This window comes from Marmota monax, unplaced genomic scaffold (assembly GCF_021218885.2).
Source record: "Marmota monax isolate L192 unplaced genomic scaffold, Marmota_monax_Labrador192_F-V1.1 WCK01_AAM20220418_F8-fsc00043, whole genome shotgun sequence".
NCBI lineage: Eukaryota > Metazoa > Chordata > Mammalia > Rodentia > Sciuridae > Marmota > Marmota monax.
Window position 1 is genome coordinate 25705 of NW_026691982.1, and position 14159 is coordinate 39863.

The 14159-nt window shown below is 39.1% G+C and overlaps 1 long non-coding RNA gene across 1 annotated transcript in view; it reads right to left on the minus strand.

Moving 5' to 3' along the window:
• The window catches only part of LOC131424300 (uncharacterized), a 38937-nt gene extending 25683 nt beyond the window's left edge, over positions 1–13254 (minus strand). The window contains exons 1-2 of the long non-coding RNA XR_009227072.1: positions 13134–13254; positions 639–690 (exon numbers count right to left, since the gene is read on the minus strand). This is a non-coding gene — a long non-coding RNA (uncharacterized LOC131424300). The remainder of the gene's footprint in view (positions 1–638; positions 691–13133) is intronic.
• Positions 13255–14159: the final 905 nt, after the last annotated feature.

Here is a 14159-nt window from a genome sequence, read left to right on the forward strand (position 1 = left end):
CCTCTGAATTTTCCAGAAATCAGAAGCTAGTACATAGAGAGTTTACACAGGCTCTCTACAGGAAGACTGTTCCGTACTTCATTCCCTAGCACCACCTCTTTAACCAGGCTCAAATTCTACATTCTCTTCAAACCCTAACTATTCACACATTAAATTCTATTCACTTACAAGACTCTCAAACTGTATAGAACATGTAGCCACTATGAGCTTCAGAGAAACATATTTCATTAAAATGTTAAATACAAAATTTTGGTATAAAGCATATGAGTAGCACAAATAACAGCAATTCCCCCACCCCACCCCTCTTTGATTATCTTACATTCACCAATCAAAAAAGGCCCAGTTTAATTGGGCTGGCATGATAAAATAAAGTTCCTTCTGTTTTAACTCTATAGGGAAAGTAACTGAACAATCAACCCATTCTTCCACTCTTATTTCTATAGTCTTCATCCCTCTTTTGTCCATAAGACTGCCTGAACAATGAAATGTTGTCTGATTCTAGAATCACAAATAAAATCCAGTTAGATCTTTTAATACGTTATACTTCTGCCCTTTGAAACCAGCCTCCTACTATGCTGCAGAATGTAGCCATGATTCTCTCAAAGATGAAGCTATGTACAGGAAGATATTACACAGACCTGAGAGTGTGAAGTGCGAGGTCAGGAACAGGCATGCAGAGACTGATTCCATCTGCAATAAACAAGAAAAATCTAAAATTTGCATGTGGAACAGTGACACCAAGAGACTGATTTCTGTCTTTTCAGATGCACAGATTATGCAAAGTTAATGTAAAGATAAATGCTCATCACCATGTAAATACAGTGCTATCAAGTGACAGATGCAGAGCTTGCTCTTAAAATAGTGCTTGTATTGTCCATCCATCCCCAAGGAAATGCACAGGCCCATATATTTGACTGAAGCAATGTCACATAGTGAAAGAGACTGAGAACCATACACCCCATGTACTGAGGCTCCCCTCCACAACATCGCACCTACTTCTGCTTGAACACTGTGGAGGCAGAGGAAGTTCATGATCTGTAGCCACAGTCATTAAATGTCACTATCTAAAATAAGGCTTCCTTTGTACTCAATGAAAGCCTACATCCTTATAACTTCAAACCAGCACTTCCTGGTCTCCCAGATTCTGTGAAGCCCTACAACTTTACCAGTTTCCTGGGATCTGAGGCAGGACTGCCCAGTGCTCTCCAGCTGGTCCCATAAGATGCTGCTCAGAACCACACTTACCACACAGGCCTGCAGGAAAAGCCCTCACCCTTCTCAGTCTCTCTCTGCCCTGACCCATCTGTCTCTCAGTGAATGTCTGAGCAGTTTTATTTTCATCTCTTCACACTGCCACCACATGTGACACACCCTGTCCTGTAGCACTATGGGGCAACAATACTCAATTCCTGGGAACAAGATATAGGGGCATTACTTCCACTTGCCAGTTACCTTTCTAAGATAGGTTCCCCCTAGTTTTCATCAGAACACCCTAGCCTCAGCCTGCCCAATGCTGGCATTTTCTGTATCCACTGCTAGGCCTTAGCCTCTTTCCTACTAGTGAAATGGTAACTGCTGCTGCAAGATACTGCTCAAGCTAGCCTAGCAGCAACCACTTCCCCCCTTCTCTGTGCCCACCACAGAATGCTACAGACCCTTGAGCCAGATTCCAAGTCATGCTGGCTTCTCTGCTTACACTGCAGGAGACTCAAGGCAGTTGATTTATACCCAAGTTTCCCTAACTACAAAGATGAGACTGGGAGAAGTATTATTATGAGCTAATAATGTACTGGAAGAGTTGATCTTGGCAATATGATGACACTATCCCACCTGCCCCTGGGGCTTAGCCCACCAGATCATGCAATATGCCACAGTGGAAAACTACCATGTCCTCCCAGGCCTTTAAAGAGACAGGAGTTCACAGCAATTTCCTGATCAGTGTGGCCCAGAACAAAACAAATAAGCATAGGAAAAATGTAGAACCAAGATGATTTCACAAGTTCAGGTTTTGTTCTAGTCTTAAATTTGCTCACTTATTGATTACTACAACAACAACAACAAAACCAAACTGCTGAAAATGCAACTTGTCACTATAACAGTTCTTAGTATTTTTCTCTTATTCTCCTTCTTCCTTGGTACATAGATAATATTAAAGAAAAAAAACTTTTATCAAATAAATAAATTTTCCCAAATGCCTAGGTAATAAAATAAATCATGATGTGTGTTCCTTGCCTACTTCAACCAGAGAAAGCTAGACATGCCTTGTTCGCAATGATTTCATGCTTGCTGTCTGACCACCACTTTTAAATGCTGCACAGGCAATATGAATAATATGCATGAGAATTTGAGTCAACAGGACAGTTGTTTCCATTCAACTACACAGTTAATGAGCTTCTTTGCAATAGATATAAAAAGATAAAACAAAAACAACTTATTTATGATAAAATAAGGTTTCCAGCTTGAGGAAAGACTGCTGACTAGAATCAAGTAAAAAAAAAAAAAAAGCTTTTAAGCAATATTCCGGAACATCCACAATCATTAAATACAAATGTGGACTAGTACCACTTGGCATCAATAAGCCATTTTCTTTGGAATACTCAGAGACAGCCTGAACACTGCAGAAAAGAAAGGAACAGGCAGGGTAGTAGGAGGAGACAGAGACCTGGATGTTTTACAAGGTGGACAGAAAGTGATGAACAGGGCTCAGAATAGGAAAAGCAAGGTGAGACCAGAGGGTCCTTGAACCTCTGTCCAGAATTGTGTAGAAAACATATACAACAAGTTTACCAGCTAGAAGATTCCAAAATTTTAATTTTTTAAAAAACTCCCCATTTTTAAAAGTGAGACACACTGTCCTTGGCTGATCTTCTGTTGCTCTTGACCCCACAAAGACTACAAACCAGAGGCTATCAGGGACGCCTTTAAAGGTAACAGATCTTGAAACAGATCCAACCCAAGTGAAAAGATTTCCTTGCCCAAACTATTTTTCTCTGCTTTAATTACTGAACCCTATAACTGGAATTCATCCCTGATTCAAAGAGATGCTAAAAATAGTGTGTTTTAGAATATAGAATGAGACACATCATGTAATTTTGTTACTAAATGGACTCCTAGTGTTTCACTGCTCAGTAACGTACTCTTCAAATACATTTCCTTTTTTATTAATCAAAAACTGTAAAACACTTCAGACACATTAAATATTAATTCTCAATACGAATTATATTTATTAGTTTATAAGTGAAATTTGAGGCATCTACTAACCTGACTTAAAAGAGTCTCCTGACTTGTTCCCTCTCTTTCTAATCATGACCTTCATTAAATACCTTTGATTGCAAGAGTACCACCTAATTTGCATATGATAAATGAATTAAAGCTGTTATACAACAGGCTCTCCATTGCAAATGACAAATTAATAACAACAACTTACATTTGAATCCACAGTGCCATTTACAAAAAGCTTTCACATAAATCATCTCATGTAATCCACAACAACCCTGACTCCAACAAGACAGAAATCACTTTAACCATCTAGGAAACAGGCTCATAGAAAGAAAAGACTCGTTCAAAAAAATCATTCAGCTAAGTAAAGGTGGGAGACATTCACCTATCAAAGTTAACTCCATCTCTGACTCCCAATTATGGGGGTTTGGATGTAAGATGTCCCCCAAAAGGTCACATGTGAGACAATGCAAGAATGTTCAGAGAAGAAATAATTGAGTTATGGGAGCCCTAACCCAATCAGTAAATTAATCACCTGATGGGATAGAGTGGTAATTGAAGAGGGGGTGAGGGGGTGAGGGGGTGGGGGGATGGCAGGGGAGTGTGTGACAGGGGTGGGATGGGGCATGGGGGGGTGGCTTTGGAGTATATATTTGTATCTGGCAAGTGAGCTCCAGCTCTCTCTGCTTCCTGACATCATGTCAGCTGCATCCCTCTTCCACACTCTTCCTCACCTTGAGCCTTGAGGAACAGGGTCTGCTGTCTGGGGATTGAGACCTCTGAAACCAGGCACTCCTAAATAAACTTTTCCTTCCCTAAAATGGTTCTGGGCAGATCTTTTAGTTTCAGCAGCAAAAAAGTGGACCCAAACACTCCCTCTATCTTTTTCAGTGTGTTGGTGGAACCATCCTAGCCTGGGTGAATCACCCCTCCCTACAAACTTCTATAGAAGGAATATCACCCATGTGCCAGCCAACTTATGCTGCTGTATACTGTGGTTAACCTTTGGAGACCTATGCTTTGCCTCCTCAACTCAATCAGGAGCCCTGAGAGGGCAGGAATTGTGTGTTTTTGTAATATCCAGAGCCAATTCAGTGTATGTAATAGGCATACACTAAATTTCTGTTTATGATGCCACATGTCAATGAGCAGTCCAGTAGACAAGGTCTCATTCCCTAACTTCAGAAACCAAGCCATGAGCTGGTCATGGTGGTGCATGCCTGCAATCCCGGCGCCTTAGGAGTCTGAGGAAGGAGGATCTTGAGTTCAATGTCAGTCTCAGCAACTTAGTGAGGCCCTAAGCAACTCAGTGAGGCCCTAAGCAACTCAGCGAGAGAGATCTTGTCTCTAAATAAAATACAAACAGAGCTGGGGATGTGGCTCAGTGGTTAAGCATCCCTGGGTGCAATCCTCAATAAAAAGAAAATGAAGAACCCAAGCCATAGCCTTCTTAGCTTTGGCTCCTTCCAGAAAATCTCTTTCATGTACCCTTATAAATAAGCTAAAAAGAGGATTTCTTATTCTGATTTGTTGTTATTTTCTTTCTGCTTTTTACAAAAAGAGAATTTCTTAACTGGGTCAAAATTGCCTTACATCTTACTGGCTGGGTTTCTGCCCGTCTTCCACACCTATTACATACCATCCCTGGATTCTGACTGCATGTTGCTTCAGGAGTACCTGCTCATGTTTTTATTCACTTATTTTGACTGCCTTGATTCCTAAATAATCTCCTGGCTTCTATTCTGGTGCCAGAACCTCACCTTTATCTGCCAGACCAAACTTGACTCTCAAACCTGACTTTCTAACCTGTCCTCACATGTACAACAGTTCATCACCTACTCAGGGGAGCCTTCTACAACTGGTGAAAAAGAGGAAGCATGCTGTTTATTGCATGCAAAACTTCCACTGCTGTTTTAGGAGAAGGATAAATGTAACAACAGTTCTGATGATAGTTACTCTCACTTCTCTCTGACCCTTATTTTCTTCAAGCTCATACTCTGAAATGGTGGCAGATGCCCTGGCCTACTATAATATCATGGTGCAGTGAACTAACTTTTGGATACCCATGCTTCAGAGCACAACCCAAACAGGATTTGTATTTAATTTCATTAAATATGCTGACTCTGAAATTTGGACAAAAGAAAATAAAGAAAAGTACTATATAAATTCACAAAAATACTTAGGAAATGTGTACAATACCAGAAGAAAATAGTAAAACATTAATGCTGCATTGCAGAGGTGGCTTTTTTCATTCTTACCATAACAATTTTTACATATCCCAGAATCAATCTATATTTCACAGCAAGCTGTAACACTAAACCTGACATAAAGATTTCATGTGCAATCCAACAAGTAACTTCAGGTGTTTTTTTCTTATTCCCTGAGGATCAAGTATAGTAACAGCCATTATAACAAATGGGTCCATAAACTTCCACCCAGAGGGGACTCTCTTGTGTTCAAATAGACCGACAAACATAGCAATAACATCTGACAACATGTCTACATTCAATTCTCCTGAGCCTCTAGTCAAACTCTAACACACACTATATCTAAAGTAATGAAAGCTAAATGACTTACCACCATGTTACAAGAATGCTACAGTTCACAAAACAAGATAAATCGAAGGAAAAAAAATCACCTCTTAGAAAGGAACATTAAACTTTAGTTGCCTAGAAAGTAACTCAAAAATATCTCTAGCATTAAATCTCATCTCTGATTAGTTGAGTGGCAGTAATCATTTAATTAGTGGCATCCAATATAATCTTGGAGGAAACATTTTCTGTGAACCAGAGACTGCATGAAAAAGGGGGAAAGATCAGAGGTACAGGACTTAAGAGATCTGAGTTCCATTCCTGGATCCCCCACCAAAATCTCTGGGCCTTGGGATAGTTATTACTGTCTGAGCCGCAGAATCCCCACCTATAAAAATAAAGCCAATAACATCTCCCCCAGAGTGAGAAGATGGGGAATGATGAGCTATCATGGTAAGGAACACAGCAAGGTGGCAGAGGCATTTGGTCAATATTGCTCTACTGCAGACAGCAAAACATTAATCCTGTGAAGATACAGGGAGGGATGTCAAAAAGGACAACTACCATACTAAGCAGCATTACCAGGACCAAGTACTCATACCATCCCATATGTGCACAGATGGCATGCCCCTTCTCCCTCTCTGAGGTTACACAGGTAGGAATGGTCTATCTACAAATAACAGTAATGGATGCTTAGACAAGAGATTGATATAGTAGATATCCCTGCTCCTTTTTTTATTTTTATAATAAAGATAACAATGACCAATTTACCTACCAAAAGGACAAAGAAAAGTGAATATTACAGATAGTAGATTTTTGATGTTTGAGGTCCTCAGGTTTATTTCTTAAAGTTTAATTTACTTTTGCAAAGCAGTCTGTGAATAGCTTGAATTCTGTATAAGATACCAGCCAAATCTGACAACCCTGAAGGACAAAGACACCAAGATCCTGATTCTGTCACCCATCATCATTCCCCTTACTTAACAGCATTCTTCTTACAAAATCTTGAGGAGCCGTCTCTCCCAAAGGAAGATCTCATCTCTGTAGAACCTTCCACTTATATAGTGCACTGAAGAAATTACAATGGCAACTAACTTACACAAAGACAGACAACAGGCTTGAACTCAAAAAGCACCCCAGCAAGTCACACACACTATTTCACCATCTCCTTTCACAACTGCTGGATGAATAAATTCCATGGAAATTTCCTAAAATAAATACTGTATAATTCAGATACCAAAAATATATAATTATGTCATTGTGTATTACAAATACAGATTTTAGTACCATTTTTATTAATCTCAATGTTTAAATTTAATGACCTCAAATCTTTTTATAATATAAAAGTGATTAGCAATTTTAAAGATACATTTCACAGCATCTGAATGAGTTACTGCACATAAAAATACAAAAGCCTCATTATAGAAACCAACAAAATTGTGAGATTTCAACATATCACAGCCCTCTCTCCTGCATAACTTTTAAACTTCAGCATTCGCAACCTAAAAGAACTATAAGCTGGTCATCTCTACCCTGTCACAAAGAAGGCAATCCCTCCACTATATATACCAGCCTTTCAACAAGGAAGGGAAGGAGGAAAGAAGTAGGGAGGTGGACAGAAGACCTGGGCAGGAGTTACCACTGATTCTCTGTGGTATTACTTCTTCCTAAAGGTAATAAGTGATACAGAGCAGAAACTCCTGTCCCTCTTTGCTGATGACCCAGCATAAGGAGAAAACAGAAACCGAAACATCTGATCTCCAATATCTACCAACTGACAAAGGAAGAGAACCCAGCTCCTATGAGCACTGTAAGGCTTCTTATTTAAAACATCTTTTTAGTTGGGATTTGTAGCATGAATTTGCTAAGCTGAAAAGCTAAGCAGGACTGTATCTACCCCAACATAAGGCACTTGAAAGAGAACAAATGAGGAACATGGTCACTACCCCTGGCTGAGCCTATGGTACTGCTCCTGGCACTCTGTTTCCATGCTCTACGTACAACATATGTCTCTAAATCCTCATAACAACCCTATGAGTATTCCCATTTTATAGATGAAGAAACTAGGGAAGAGTCAAGAGCCTTGTCCAAGGACAGGAAGAAAAAATGAAGTTGACATTCAAAACAAAACAAAAATATGTTTCCAGATAATATACTTTCAACCACTAGCCAGTCCTTCTTTTATTTGAAATGAGATAATCTCACTGTAAAAACAACTCTTAAAATGTAAAGTGATTATCAGATACCCATTGTATTACACTATTAAAAGGTAAATCTCAAAATCTGTCTACAGAAATTCTACCCAAGCCACTAGAGCCATGGGAAGTGTATTGTGTATTTCTGTATACATTATATCACATAATCTTCAGATCCCAAAGAGGATGGCACAGGTGGGTATTAAAACATCCAACTAACATATGAGTATCTTCCAGAGTCAGTAAATGAATACCACTACAAAGCTTCTAAGAGGCAAAGGCTCAGTTCATTCATAAATGACACTTTTGGAAATATTCTGTCCTCTTTCTCCAAATGAATCAAATTTCATGGGGCGACTATAACCTCCATTTTATATAAGATTACACAGGAATGGTTTAAAGCTCAGAACACAAAGAAACTTAAATGAAGTAAATATCAGACATCAACAATATCTTCCAAGGAAAGTAGTAATCCACAGCTATTTCAATCCTGGCAGAGTAATAAGGAATCTGTCAATGGCAGGGATAAAAAGATACAAGCTTATCTGTTAACAAACTTTTAACCTTCATATGTGAGCTAAAATGATGGATTAGAATCACCAAGAGCCCCTAACACACAGCCAAGTCTGCATCCATCTGCCAAGTCTTTCCTGGCAATACATATGGATAGTGCATAAGGATATGGGCAGGAGAACTGAGAGATCATGCCTCTCTGGCACTGGTGAACACCTCTGGCTGCAGAGTAGGAGGCTGAAATCTGGAGGAAGTCAGGAGAACTGAGAGAAATTCCTCTCCAAAAAGAGATCTCCTGAGCAGGAGAAAGCCACAGACTAGAAAGTAAAGAACTCAACAGTGTCCAAAAACACAAGTAGTCAAGCTATAAAACAAAGAGCTCTCCCACTCTTCAGAAAGATGACAGCTTGGCTCTTAAGCATAGGAGATCACCAATGTCCTATTGGGGCTCAGATTTAAAGCTCCATTAAAATCAAAGTCCCAATCCCAATCTTAAGGCAGTAGAATGCCAGTGGTGACCAGTATCTAATATTACTACAAAGCTCTGCCCTAGCTCAGAACTCCACATTAACAGGGTGACAAAGAAAATACAGGCCCTTTTTGGAAAGTAGATATTCCTCAGACTTTATTATTCTTTAGTATACAATATCCAACACATCATAAAACATAATAAATCACAATAAGAACATAATCCATAAGAAAACAATCAACAGAGGTAGACTCGTACCTGACCTTGATATTGCAATTAAAAAATAGATGAAACTATGATAAGTGTACTAAAGAATCTAGTGAAAAGATGAGCAGATAAAAAGAACAAGTAAAGGATTACAAGATAATTAAATAGGAACTAAAAAGCATATAGCAAAACTATAAATGAAAAATTTTAACTTTGAAAATAAAAGAACACATTCAAAGAGCTTACCAGAAACCTAGATACAGAGGTTCTATGATTTTAAAAAAAAATGGGGGAAAAAAATCCAAAAGCCAACAAGAAAGAGTGTGGCAGAAGTGTTACTCAAAGAAGTAATGTCTATAAATTTTCCAAATGTTCTAAAACACATTAACTCACAGATCCAAGAAAATCCATCAGCCCCAAGGAATAAAAACACAAAGAAAACCATATCTAGACATAGCACAGTCAACCTGCTAAAAACTAAAGACAAAGAAAAATTTCAAAGCAATCTGAAGAAAAAAAAGACATACTACTTTATAGTATGCAAGAAGAGCAACATTAAAGAAGCCTACCTTTTGTCAAAAATAATCAAAGTCAGAATACAGTCGTCTGGTATGGTTAAATTTTGAGGGATAGAAAAACAATTGTTGCATAGGACTCTTTATCCAGCAAAATGTATATACAAAGAATTTCCACAACTAAGCACAAAAATGAAAACAAACAATACAATTATGAAACATACAAAAGACAAGATACATTTCACCAAACAAGAGAGAAGAATGGTAAAATAAGCAGATAAAAAGGTAGTCAGTATCATCAGAGCCATTAGGAAAATGCAAATAAAATCCATGATGAAATATCATTACTCTGTTAGAACAATTAAAATAAAAATTAAGACAATACCCAATTCTGGTAAGGATAAAAAGAAAATAAATCACTCCTAACACTGCTGCTTAGAAATAAAAAATGGTGTGGCTATTGTGGAAAATGGCTCATCAGGTTCTTATAAAATTAAGAATACACTTGCCATTCAACCAGGTATTTAACCTAGAGAATTGAAAACATATCCATCTAAAAACCTGTACACAATGTTCATAGCAGCTCTATTTATAATACCAAAATACTGGAAACAATGCAAATATTGTTTGGGTGGATAAACTGCTATATCCACACAATGGTATACATGTCTCAGCAATAAAAAGGAATGAACTACTGATACATACACCAACCTGGAAAGAATTCTACCAGCATTTGCTTAACATAAGTAACCTTAAAAGGTTACATATTGTATGAAAAATTACATGACTAACAAATAGGGAACAGGGATAGAGAACAAGATGGAGAAGAATACAAAGAAATGGCAGGAAGGAGATCTTTGTGGTAATGAAACAGCACTTGTGGCAATCATTCAAATATACACATGATAAAATCGCACAGAGCTTTATACAAACATACATACATGGATGCAGCTTAAAATATAGGAAATACTAAATAAGATCCTTCAGATGTTAACAATAATGTACTGATAGATATCAACTTCCTAGTTTTTACTGCACTATAAGCCATAAAAGATGCCACCATTGGGGAAGCTGACAAAAGGTACCTGGAATTCTAGGGGTTTTTTATGTTTGTTTTTTGAATATCCTATGAGACAATAACTATTCTAAACTACAATGTTTACTATTTTTTTAATTTTTACTTTTTAAAGGAAAAATAAAGACATTTTATAATAAGCCAAAGCTGAAAAGATCCATATGACAAAAGATGCTGGAGTTCTTCAAACTGAATGGAAGCAGTACCTGAGAGAAGCAAGAAGTAAGGAAGAACATCAGACTCAAAGTGCAGCATGTTTCTACTGAGATATTCATTACTTCAATTAATATTTGTGAGAGATACATATTATGTGTATGTATGTGTGTTTGTGTTTATATATATATATATATAGTAGAATATATAATAACTAGTATTGTAAGCACCATGGAATCAAAGATAAATAACACTAAATCATACAATCTAACATAAATCTATGTAATTATTACCAAAAAATAATAATAAAGACATTGTCATCAAAATACTTATACTGGTGGTTGTACAAGAATGAAAATTGTCATTGTGAATCTGAAAATAAATGTTAAGTCAAGCATTATGGACAGTTTTCAATGCAAAGGGTGACCACAGCTTAGTCACAAAGTATAAAGAAAGATAACAAATAAATAAGATGCCAAAGATTCAAGATACCCAAGCCTGTGGAGGAAAAAATCCATAGGAAATGACAAAAGCAAATAGGAGTAGGGAGTAAAAAGGCAAGACACAAAGCCTCTGTTAAGTAAGAATTTCAGATGTCACACTACAAGGAAGTGGGAGGATTTGAAGAAACAATTCACTTAGTAAAGTAAAAGGAGTACTATGAAGTTTTAGGGAGATAACTCGCAGTATGAATGATGCACTGGAGAAAAGTGACACAGAAAGCATGACAAAACAATAATTAAATAGTCCAGGAAAAAGATGGTCAGAAAGTTAAACCAAGGCAGCATCAAGGAACATAGAAATAAAAGGGCATAAAACTAGTTAAGGGGAAAAGTTAAGGGAAAAGAGGAAGATCTGAGAACTAAAAAACTAGTTAAGGTAAAAGAGGAAGATATGAGAACTATTCCCAAAATTCCACCTGGGTGCAGAAAAGATTTTACCTTCATTTATCTCAAAAGGAAATAAAGCAGTAGGAAGCAGGTTTTGATGGAGAGATAACAAGTACATTTTTTGGAGATGATGAACTTGACATGCAGAAATAACCCCCAGATATCTAGCAAATGCAGAGTTAGAGCCTTAAGCAGAAATCACAAATCATCGGCCCAGGCTGTAATCAAAGGTCTAGAAGAGACTAGCAATAGACGGATTGCCAAAGGCAGAGAATACAAAATGAAAGGAAAATATCATTAGGGATCCAATTCTAGGAGAACAGGGCTCTTTTAAAATTTATACTTTAAAAAATACAAATTGTTACACTTTTGTTTTCAATATATGTTAAGACTATACATTATTTAAATAATTACAACTAATAATTCTAATAACATATCCTAAAGAAATAAAGATTTATATATAAAATATCTTCCCTTCAGTGCTGTTATAATAAAACACAGAATTAAATATGACAAACAAAAAAAATCACTTAAAGCAAATTACGCTAGCTTTATAAAGTAAGTTGTTACGTAACCACTTATGTAGTATTTTAAACGACTTTTTATTTATGTGAAAAAATTCTTATGATATTAAATGGAAAAGCATACAAAGCAGTGTTTACAGTACTTACTTATGCAAGAATATTTAACAAATACCTACTATGTATTAGTACCTAAGTACTGGGGATAAAATACAGTCAAAACCAAATAGTAGTTTTTATGGAGGATAGGATTCTATTGAAAAGTGACTAAAAAATAGTAAACACATAAATCCATAAGAAAATCTTATATGAAGAAAATGCTAAGGCACACATAACAGGATGTAATAGGAGAACATTATCAATTATATAAAAGTACCTTAAAATTGGTTTCAAAGAAATAAAATATATGATTAGTAGTAAAAAATAAATAAAAACTAAAAACAAAGCAAACTTCAGGTGGCTTAGTAAATAGTCTAGAAAATAAAGGAAAAGTTGTGAAACAAAAAGTATTTGGGCCCTTTATAACGCGCACTGACCATCGTGGGGGTCGGAGAAGGCCGAGGGCGCGGGAGAGGAGGGCTGCCGGGCCGCCATGGCAGGAAGCCCCGGCTGACGCGGGAACCAGACAAGAGGACGCAGCTGGGCGGCCCGGCGAGGCGCGACCCGCAATAGGCCCCGCCGCCCGGCTTGAGCGCGCGCGGCGCGATGCAGCAACTTCACTGGACCGCGGGCCGCTGGGGGCCCGGCTCCGCGCCCGCCCCTCCCTAAGAGGCTGCCTGGCCCAGAGCCGAGAAGCAACGGGCAGCCCGGACCAGGGAGTCCAGCCGGCCGCAGCCCGCACTCACGGGTCCACGGTCCCACCGCCGGCGCAGGAGCTGCGCTCGGAGCTCCATCGTCCCGCCGCGCCGCGGCCGCCACGCGCCTCCTCCCGCAACACACCGCACGCAGCGGCGCCGCCTCCGGCCCGGCCACGGCCGCGGCCACGCCCCCTCCTTTCGGAGGGCCCGGCTGGAGCCGGAGGGGGGCTCAGCGCCGGCCCCACCAACCAGAGACCACTCATAGGGCCGCTTCATGAGGATTGGCGAGCATCTGGGCCAATGGGGAGCCAGTAGGAGTGCGGATCGTCAGCGCCGCGGGAGGGGGATTTCGGAGGAGGTGGCTCTCATCCTTAGTCCTCAGCTTGGGAATGAGTCTTTGGCCATATCTTCTTAAGCGTAGAAAGGTAAGGATAGTTTGGGCCGAGTTCACCGCAAGTGCCCTTATGTTTCCTCTGGTTGCCAGGTACCCAGTAAAGTCCCTTGAGTTTCCACAATTCCCTAATCTTAGCTAAATTTTGAGGGCTCCTGGAAACAGGTCTATCTGTAGGTTGTCAGACATCCTGCCGGGTTGAGGTTTCAATTAACCCTGAAAGGATTATAGCCCTCTTGCCAGTTGGCTTTATACCCTGCTCAAATCTGTTAGCCTTCTGCCTTCAAAATCTTCCCCTCTGTCTGGGGTAGGGTGGATGGGGAGGCTGGAGAGAGGTCTCATCATTCAGTGGGTTGACACTCATTGCTGGGTTTTTAGTTTAGTTTAGTTTTGGTTTGGTTTGGTTTAGCACTGGGCCTAACCAAACCCAGGAGCCCTTCACCACTGAGCTACACCACAGCCCTTTTGATTTTTTTGAGACAGGGTTTCACTGAACTTGTGATCCTCGAACTTGTGATCCTCCTTCCTCAGACTCTGAGATTACAGGAATGTGCCACCATGCCCAGCACATACTCATTTATAATGTCACTTCACCCACCTCTAGTGGTGCCAGGTATCTCTGAGATGTCTGTATCTGTCTCAGCCTCTCCAGAGGTTGAGGGAGGAGAAGAAAGCTGGACCCT